Source organism: Hyperoodon ampullatus (assembly GCF_949752795.1).
Source record: "Hyperoodon ampullatus genome assembly, chromosome: 7".
NCBI classification, from domain to species: domain Eukaryota; kingdom Metazoa; phylum Chordata; class Mammalia; order Artiodactyla; family Ziphiidae; genus Hyperoodon; species Hyperoodon ampullatus.
In genome coordinates this window covers 95348788-95358088 of record NC_136920.1, presented here as the reverse complement: position 1 = coordinate 95358088, position 9301 = coordinate 95348788, and positions in this window count along the sequence as shown.

Genomic DNA, 9301 nt, shown 5'->3' with positions numbered 1-9301 from the left:
GTGCGGTTCCACAAGGGTCCTCCGATCACGAATTCCTGCAGCTCAGCAACCTCCAGACATCAGGGAGGCCGGTTTCTCTCCAGGGTGCATCCACACATGACACATCCCGGTGCACTAGCCTCAGATTATGGAAAGGAGCCCCTCATCAGCCTCTGTGCCCCTGGACCGAGAAACTTCTATGATGTGTTCCAAACTCTGCTCATCTCACAGGAGGAAATGGGTGCCTGGAAGTTGCCAAGGCCAGTTCGGGCTCATTCTACCCTATCCCCAGGCACATCCCCAGCCACCCTCTTTGCCCACTGCCCAGCCCAAGGAGCCGTCTCTTTGCTGCTGACCAGGGCTCAGCCTCCTGGGTCAATCTCCAGGACAGTGAGTTCCACGGCTACGCAGCCTTGGCCAGGGTCCATTTTCTGGGCACTGGGCTGATTTGTAAGGCTCAGTGCCTTGTGGCTTTTCTCTTCCCCACCCCAGGCCTGAGAAGGACAAAAAGCGCCGTTGCGTTTCTGGGTTTGCTGTCAAGCAAGGGTGATTGCCCTTGCGCACAAGCTGAGCCTCTCTCCCACCTTTGCCTCTACAGTCTCCCCTCAGCATCTAGCCAGGGGCCCTGGAGGATCACAGGGCTGGATCAACCACCCAGAGGATAAGAATTCCTCTGCCTGAAGCAGAACAACAGTAACAGCCACAGCTTATGTTCCTTTAGTTTCCAGAAGGAGGATTTTATTTAGTTCGTCAGGTTTAAATTTTATTTATTTATTTTTGGCTGCGTTGGGTCTTCGTTGCTGCATGAGGGCTTTTCTCTAGTTGCGTCGAGCAGGGGTTACTCTTCGTTGTGGTGTGCGGGCTTCTCACTGCGGTGGCTTCTTTTGTTGCAGATCATGGGCTGTAGGCAGGCTGGCTTCAGTAGTTGTGGCATGCAGGCTCAGTAGTTGTGGCTTGCGGGCTGTAGAGCACAGGCTCGGTAGTTGTGGTGCACGGGCTTAGCTGCTCCACGGCATGTGGGATCTTCCCAGACCAGGGCTCAAACCCGTGTCCCCTGCATTGGCAGGCGGATTCTTAACTACTGCGCCACCAGGGAAGCCCCAGAAGGAGGATTTTAGATTCCAGAGGCTATTGACTCAGTTATCATGCAGTGTTCATCCATCCTTCATCAAACCTCTGTGGACTGCTGACTCCATGCAGTGTGCCTGGCACTGTGCTGGGTTATACTCTAGCAGGATCAGTGCACAGATGTCTCTGCTACAAAGAGGAGTAGGGTAAATGCCGCACCCACCCACCCCACCTAAAACAAGCAGCTAACACAAACCCCTCTCACTTGGCTAACTGGTCAGCAACTTTATCGAACACTACTGGGTACTGGGGGTTTTCCTGCATTGATCACATACCTGTCCTCACAATAAACTTTTGAGATAGGTATTAGATCACTTACACATGAGGAAGAAGACAGAGACTTTCCCAAGGTCATACGGCTACTGATGACTGAGATTCAAAAGCCGGAGTTCTTTCTCCTGACCTTGCTGCCAGTCCCAGGTTAAGCTCTGCAGGCTCAGCCCACAGAAAGCCTCAAGGCAAGCCAACCTCCCCTGGGCCCTACCCAGACTTCCTACCTCTCCTCCACTGGCCCCTCTCCCGTTCCCTCTTCATTCCTTCATTCAGTGAGTCAGTCGAAGACAATTCCTGAGCACCTACTAGGTACAAAGCTCTCAGGGAGAGAGGGGAAATGAATCATAAAGGACTTGGTCACCAAAGGCTCTCATAGCCTAATAGGAGGGTATATAGCACATAAGTGACTACAATGCCAGATGAAAGGTAAGAAATGTAGGTAAAGGGCTAGATCAAGTTCAAGGGAGGAAAAGATTACTCTGATTTAGGAGAATCTTTGTGGAGGAGGGGCACTGAGATGGGCCTTGAGGATATTCAAGTTTTGGTCCAGCAGAGATACGGGGGAAGGGCTGCTGAGATTTCAGGAAACACCTTAAGCAAAAGGTGAAGGCAGGAAGGGGCGGGGAGAGGAAGCGGGGAAACTATAGGAATCTGGGTGGTTGGAGGACGGTGCACCTGAGGGAGAGCAGGAGGACAGAGGTTTAGAAATAGAGAGTGGACATTCTATAAGTAGTTATGACCTGAAAAACAGTACATTTGGGCCAGATTACAGGGACAAAAAATGCCAAGTTAGGGGGCTTCCCTGGTGGCACAGTGGTTGAGAGTCCGCCTGCCGATGCAGGGGACACAGGTTCGTGCCCCGGTCCGGGAAGATCCCACATGCCGCGGAGCGGCTGGGCCCGTGAGCCATGGCCGCTGGGCCTGCGTGTCTGGAGCCTGTGCTCCGCAACGGGAGAGGCCACAACAGTGAGAGGCCCGCGTACCGCAAAAAAATAATAAATAAATAAATAAATAATAAAAATGCCAAGTTACAGAATCTGGTGCTTGTTTCCTTGCTAACAGGGAGCCACTATGGGGTTTTCCCAGCATCGCCCTTTGGTGGGTGAGGCCAGGTGGCTGTTCCATCTTAGCCTCTCCCGGCCTCCTCTCCAGAGCTGGAACCACAGTGTCAGCAGCCCTGTCCCCCACTGCTGTGTCATCGTTTACTCTCTTTCAAGTGCCTAGCCCACAACCAGCGGCCCCCACGCAGCAGCCCAGAAGGCTTCCTTCCTGGGGCAGCAGGGCCGAGTCATTTGGAAACCTTGCTCTGATGAGCTCCGTGATCAAGGTGCTGATACGGCAGGTGGGCCTGCCTCACTGTGTCCCCAGTCACAGAGGTGAACGCGGTGGTGAGTTTCGTTGGCCCATCACCTCCGCCCTGGGCCCGGCTCACTTTCACTGCCGGAGACGGAGACAGAGATGGAGATGGTGCAGATGATGTGACAATGCCATCTCACAGTCCTGCTTCGCGTTTCCTGCCTTTGCCCTTCAAGTTTGCTCTGTCCTGCCCGCCCCACTCTGAGTCATCCAAGGCCAGGCCCCTAACCTACCCCCTCGCTGACCACAGTTCTTCTCTCTAGCCTCACATAGAGGCTCTGAGGCCGTGGACGTAGGGGAGATGAACTTTTAAAAAAATTTTTATTGGAGTATAGTTGCTTTACAATGTCATGTTAGTTTCTGCTGTGCAGCAAAGTGAATCAGATATATGTATACATATATCCACTCTTTTTTAGATTTCCTTCCCATTTAGGCCACCCCAGAGCACTGAGCAGAGTTCCCTGTGCTGTACAGTAGGTTCTCATTAGTATCAATAGTGTATATATGTCAATCCCAATCTCCCAGTTCATCCCATCCACCCTTCCCCCCTTGGTAATCATAAGCTTGTTCTTTACACCCGGAGATGAACATTTTGCCACTTTACATCTGCTCTAGAACAAGCAGGCTAACTGCCCCACTGGGGGCCAGTTCATCTCTTCCTCCTTGGAGGGCAGAGCACGGGGTCCGGAGTCAGAAGAACTGGCTGAACTTCCTTTTCTACTGGAAAGACTCATGCGACTCATGAGAATGGCTGAGCCTTGGTTTTCTCACAAATAAAAGAGGTAAAGAGGGGCTTCCCTGGTGGCGCAGTGTTAAGAATCTGCCTGCCAATGCAGGGGACACGGGTTCGAGCCCTGGTCCGGGAAGATCCCACATGCCACAGAGCAACTAAGCCCCTGTGCCACAACTACTGAGCCTGCGAGCCACAAGTACTGAGCCCGCGTGCCACAACTACTGAAGCCTGCGCACCTAGAGCCCATGCTCTGCAACAGGAGAGCCACCACATTGAGAAGCCCGCGCACGGCAATGAAGAGTAGCCCCCACTCGCTGCAGCTAAAGCCTGCGCTCAACAACGAAGACCCAACGCAGCCAAAAATAAATAAGAAAAATAAATAAATTTATAAAAGAAAAAGATAAGGAATAAAATGACTGAAAAGAGCAGAACATCAAAAAACAAAAAAGAGGCGAAGAACTCCTGGCTGGCTTTTTCCACAGGCTTGAGATGAGGTCCTGCTGAGACAAAGCATGGGAAAGGACTTTATAAACTGTAAATTAATCTGGGAGTACTGTGATTGTGGTTATTAGTTTGTGGAGACTGAGTTCACATTATTGTTTTCTCTCTAGGAATCCTGTTCCTTTTCTTCAGAGCACTTACAGATTTTTGTAAGTTATCATTACTGCTAAGCAAATAGTTGATTGGTTTACTGCCTACCTCCTCTCCAGAGTGTAAGCTATGATAGGGCGGGAGTCATGTGTAGGGTTGTTTCTTATTATTTTCCCCAGCATCTGGTTCAGTGCTTGGAATGTAATGGAGGCTTAAGGAATAATTAAGTTATATGAGGACCCATTGCCCATCCTCACCAGAGACATCTGCAAGGCTAGTCTGTCTTGTTCACTGCTACACCCTAGCATGGAGTAGGCAATTAATAAGTGTTTTTTTTGAAGTTGAAATGAACAAACTTCCCTTAATTCTATCTTCATTGTGAAGCTCTGCGGCTAAGGGATCTATCGCGTTTCCCAGTTGCCCCATCTGTGATCCAAGTGCCCAGAGAGGCTCTCTGTGCCTCTCAGAATCCACCTTCCCAGCCTCTTGTCCTTGTCCCACATCTTCCTCTGCTCCAGTCCAGAAAAACTGCCCACCATCCTCTCCCCAAGATATGCTTGTACCACCTGCAGACCTCTGCTGGTGCTCAGTCATTCCCTGTTCCCTTCCCTCAAAGTCCTGTCTGAACTTCCTTCCTTTCCAAGCCCCTTTTAAAAGTGTGGTGTGTATGGGTGTGGGTTTGTGTATGGGTGTGGGTTTAATAGCACTCTGTACCTACTGGAGTATTTCTATTTGGAAAAAAAGACTTTTACATACATGATATTATTCAAGACAAACAGCAGCCACATTGGCAGTGCAGGCATTTTACAAGTGTACAGATTAGGAAGCTAAGGCTCAGAGAAGTTTTATTTGTAATTTATATACCCAGGGATTGGACTTACTTGTGGATCCATGAAAGCTATTTGGTGGAGTGACTTCCACTGAAGAAAAAAAGAGACAGACAGACAGACAGGGACAAAGGCAGAGACAGAGGCAGAGACCCAGAGGGCGCAGGGGAGGAAGAAAGGAAGGGTAGAAAATACGAGTATGGCACACATACTAAGAATGAGTATTATTGGGGAAACGTGTGTGTGTGTGTGTGTGTGTGTACACTTGCCAACGAGGCTGTGAAGTAAGACCTATTTCATACTATGGGCCACGGTCAAAGTGACTGGGTTACATGGTGTGCTGAGGTTAGCCAGCAGAACTTAAGCTTCACCAATTATCATGGAGGCCGAGATGGACAAGAGAAGGGCCAGAGATGGAAGACATGATCTGAATTTCAGCTGGGCCAGCTTGGGGCCCAGGGAAGCCGGTGTCCTGAGGGAAAGCAGCGTGGGTTGTGGTGCCGGTTGTGTGAGGTGAGTTGCTGTAGAGAAGCCTCAGCTGTGGCAGGGTTTGTGTGGAGAGGCTGAGAGTTTGCTGGCTGGCTTGGGCTGGGTCAGGGCCAGTGCTCTCCGCATACCAGTACTGTGTAGCCCAGGGCAGTGGTTCTCAAAGTGTGGTTGCAAGGCCAGCAATATCAGCATCACCTGGTCACTTGTTAGGAGTTCAGATTCTCAGGTCCCACCCCAGACTGTGGGAATCAGAAAACCCGAGGGAGGGCCCAGTCATCTGTTGAACAAGCCCTCCAGGTGATTCTGAGGCCTAACATTCGAGAACCGCCTTCCTAAGGAAGCCCTGTTTGGCATTCTGTGTTTGATGTGTCTTGGAATATATTTAGGCAGGTCTGGTCTAAAAGCGGCCTTATTGAACAATAGAAATGCTGGGCCTCCAGTCCAGGCCTTTTGCTATAAAACCTGGCTTTCTTTCCACTGTTTATACGGCACATTCACGCACAGGATTATGTGTAAAGGAACGCTGGGTATATCCTTCCTACTCTGTGTGTCTTCCACACTGCTGGACTCGGCCCGCACTGGGTTCCAATACATGCGTGTATGTTGCTTTGAAAATGTTCTCAAGTTACATGTGTTTATGAGTGTGCAGACTTGGGTACATGGGTCTGTCCTGCCTTCTCTGCTGGACAAAGTCCTCCCAGGGCAGAGCCTGAATCCCACCTCCCTCGATCTTCACATCACCCCTCTGGCCGGGGCTCAGCCGTACTCAGCATGCAAGCACCTGATCCAGGAACCTCACTCTCTAATCCTGACCACACAACCCGCCCCAGGCCGGAGGTTCCCAGACACGCTTATGGCCCCTATAACCTTGAGGCAACCTTGATGCACCTCCCCAACACCTGCAGCTCATTTCCTCCCCGCAGGACTCCTACCTGTTACCTAATGAGAGAGGAGCTATGCGTGGGTGCCGGCTCCAGCACTGAGAACCTTTACCACCCCACTTCCTGTGTTCATTTTTATTGTGCTTTTGGGTCACTGGTGACTGAGAGAGCTGTTAACACTTACAGCTACTTCCCACTACTGCCTGAAGCTCAGTTTCCACATGTGTGATAACGTGATAAACATACCTAGCACATAAAGACTGTTCAGAGGACCATAGGAAGTGATGTGTGTGAAGAGCTTAGCAGTTCATGGCACATAGTAAGTGTCTGATAAAAAGCTCATGAAGGGTTTAGGCAGAGCTTTCCCCTCAGATAGCCAGGTAAGTGCCCGTCCTTTGCGAAACTGAATCTCTGAGAGAAGGTCATGTGGTCTGGTAGAGCAACCCCCGGGGTTTGGCTTCAGACCCTGACCCTGTCATCACTCTCTCTGAAATAGGTTTTACATCACAGCCTCGATGGCATGTGTACACACACACACACACACACACACACACACAAACACACGTTTCCCAAATGTACTCATGAGGGAGCAACTGCGCCTCTGTTTCCTCATCCTCCAGCCCCACTCCCTGCAAATTTGGCCATGGGTGATGCCAATACCTCCTGCATAATGAGTCTTGAGGATTAAATAGAGTTAAATGTGAAATTAAGTAAAGATTAAGAAAAATGAAATATAAAAATTGTGCGACTTTGTAGATTGGTAAATGCTATACGAATGTTACTGTTATTCTCTTATCCTAGAAAGATACCCAACACCTCCCTGGGCTGACTCGCTAGGTGGGGACCTGTGGAGTGCTGTTCTGAACAGCTGGGAAAGACCCAGAGAAAGAAGAGAACAAGATCTCTGTCCAGGTCAGAGAGAGTGAGTATCTCAGGGTAGTGAAAGAATAGGGGGGAAACCCCAGCCCTCTTCCTGCACCCTAAACACTCTGCAGAACAACTTAACTTTTCTGTGGAATGTAGGAAATGAACTCCAAGACAAGTGACTGTATCTTGTATCTGAAATAAAGAGAAACTTAATTAACGCAAGAACTGTGAAGCAAAATTACTGAGAAACATCCACCTGGGCTGATACGAAGCCACCATCTTGCCTAAGGCAGACACAAATCTACCCTTGTCAGAACCACCAGTGGTCAGGCTTTTTTTTTTTTTTTTTTTTTTTTGCGGTACACGGGCCTCTCACTGTTGTGGCCTCTCCCGTTGCGAAGCACAGGCTCCGGACACGCAGGCTCAGCGACCATGGCTCACGGGCCCAGTCACTCCGCACCATGTGGGATCTTCCCGGACCGGGGCACGAACCCATGTCCCCTGCATCATCGGCAGGCGGACTGTCAACCACTGCGCCACCAGGGAAGCCCAGTGGTCAGGCTTTTGATGAGAAGCCTGGAAAACAGCTCTGCCTTGTGTAGGCTGCCCATGGGGTGGGGCTTGGGATCCCACACGGAAGAAATATAAACAAGTTGAAATAAAATGTGGTCTGCCTTCTCTGGAAATGTCCCCCTCACACACAGGTGGAACACCTGCCATCTCATCCTTAAAGTCAAGGGGTCACAGGCTAGGCATTTCCCTCTCTATTCTTTGGGGCTAGTCTGGCTTTATGGCTTTGAAGATCTTAAGATCATCTTTTCTACCAGAGGCAGCTACTCTCTGAACCTTCTAAGGCAACATTAGAACTCATAGTCGGGTGGTATTTACCCATTTAGGGCAAACCCAGTTGACCATCAAAGGTCAGTGGCTGGGAGAAGTGGGCCCTGGGAACCTGCAGTATGTCCCAGCATCTGGAGAGATAGGAAGGGGCATCTGAATGGGCCCATGATGCAAGAAGCACCAGGAAGTTAAGGGACTAGAGAGGAGTTCAGGTGACAGCACAGGTTTCTCTTCTCCATAAAGCCCAGGTCAGCCACTGAGAAGCCAGCAGATGCCTCGCTGCCCCCAGCATCATAGCTGCAACCACAGCCAAGGCCTCTGCTGCACCTGAGGAGCAGTCCTGCGCCTCGTCCCAAACCCCTCTTCTGGACCTGCCACACAACAAGGTGAATGGACACCCACAGGAAGAGTAAGAGAGGAGAAGGCCACGGGAGCAATTCCTACCTTGTCCAGTGTACGCTCCAACCTCCTCCATCTTCTTGCTGCTGACCACACACCCCCATCATCATCATCATCAACACCACCATAACCACACCCGTCACATCTTGAGTAATTCTTTCCACACACTTTTTCATGCAGTCTTCATCATCTCCCACGCCCCCTACCTTGCACCTTCCCCTCCAGGCATATCAGGTCACTCTATCCAAACCTTCAATGTCCAGCTCATGTCCTCCTTCTCCCATGAAGTCTTCTCTGACCTTTGAGAATAGTAAGTTTCTAATGGCATGAAGTAGGGTTCTGTTTTTGGCATTATTCTGTCAATATTTTCCATCAAGACTTGGATAGACCCAAGGATAGCAGGCTTATCTAAGTTGGTATCAGAGCCGCAGAGGACTGAATCAGGATTTCAAAAGTTTCCACTTATAAGCTGAGATGATGGACTAGAACCATCAAAATGAAATTTGCTAAGCATGTTGTCAAGGGGAATGGGAGCCCACAGGAAAGACCATTTTAATGACAGTTATATAAGTATGGAACCTTGAACAAGGAAAATCTTATCTTCCTATATTTTGTCCTAGTCAGATTATATTTAGACCATTAACCAGAAATCACCCAGAGGTCAAAGAATGGGTTGATTGAATCATACTGCATTAAAACACGACCTCTTGAAAGAAACAAATTTCTCACCCTTGGTGATGTTTGACTAATACTGGGTGACCATCTGATGAGGATGTAGTGACAGGAATCTTGAATTTGCTGGGGGTAGGGGAAGGGGGGAATGAGGATAGAATGGTTGCTCTTTCAAATTCCCTTCCAATTCCTACATGAGTCTATGTACTATATTCTTTCCTGATCAATGTCCTTAGAGGAGCAAAAGCTAAATTGAGTATCTCAGT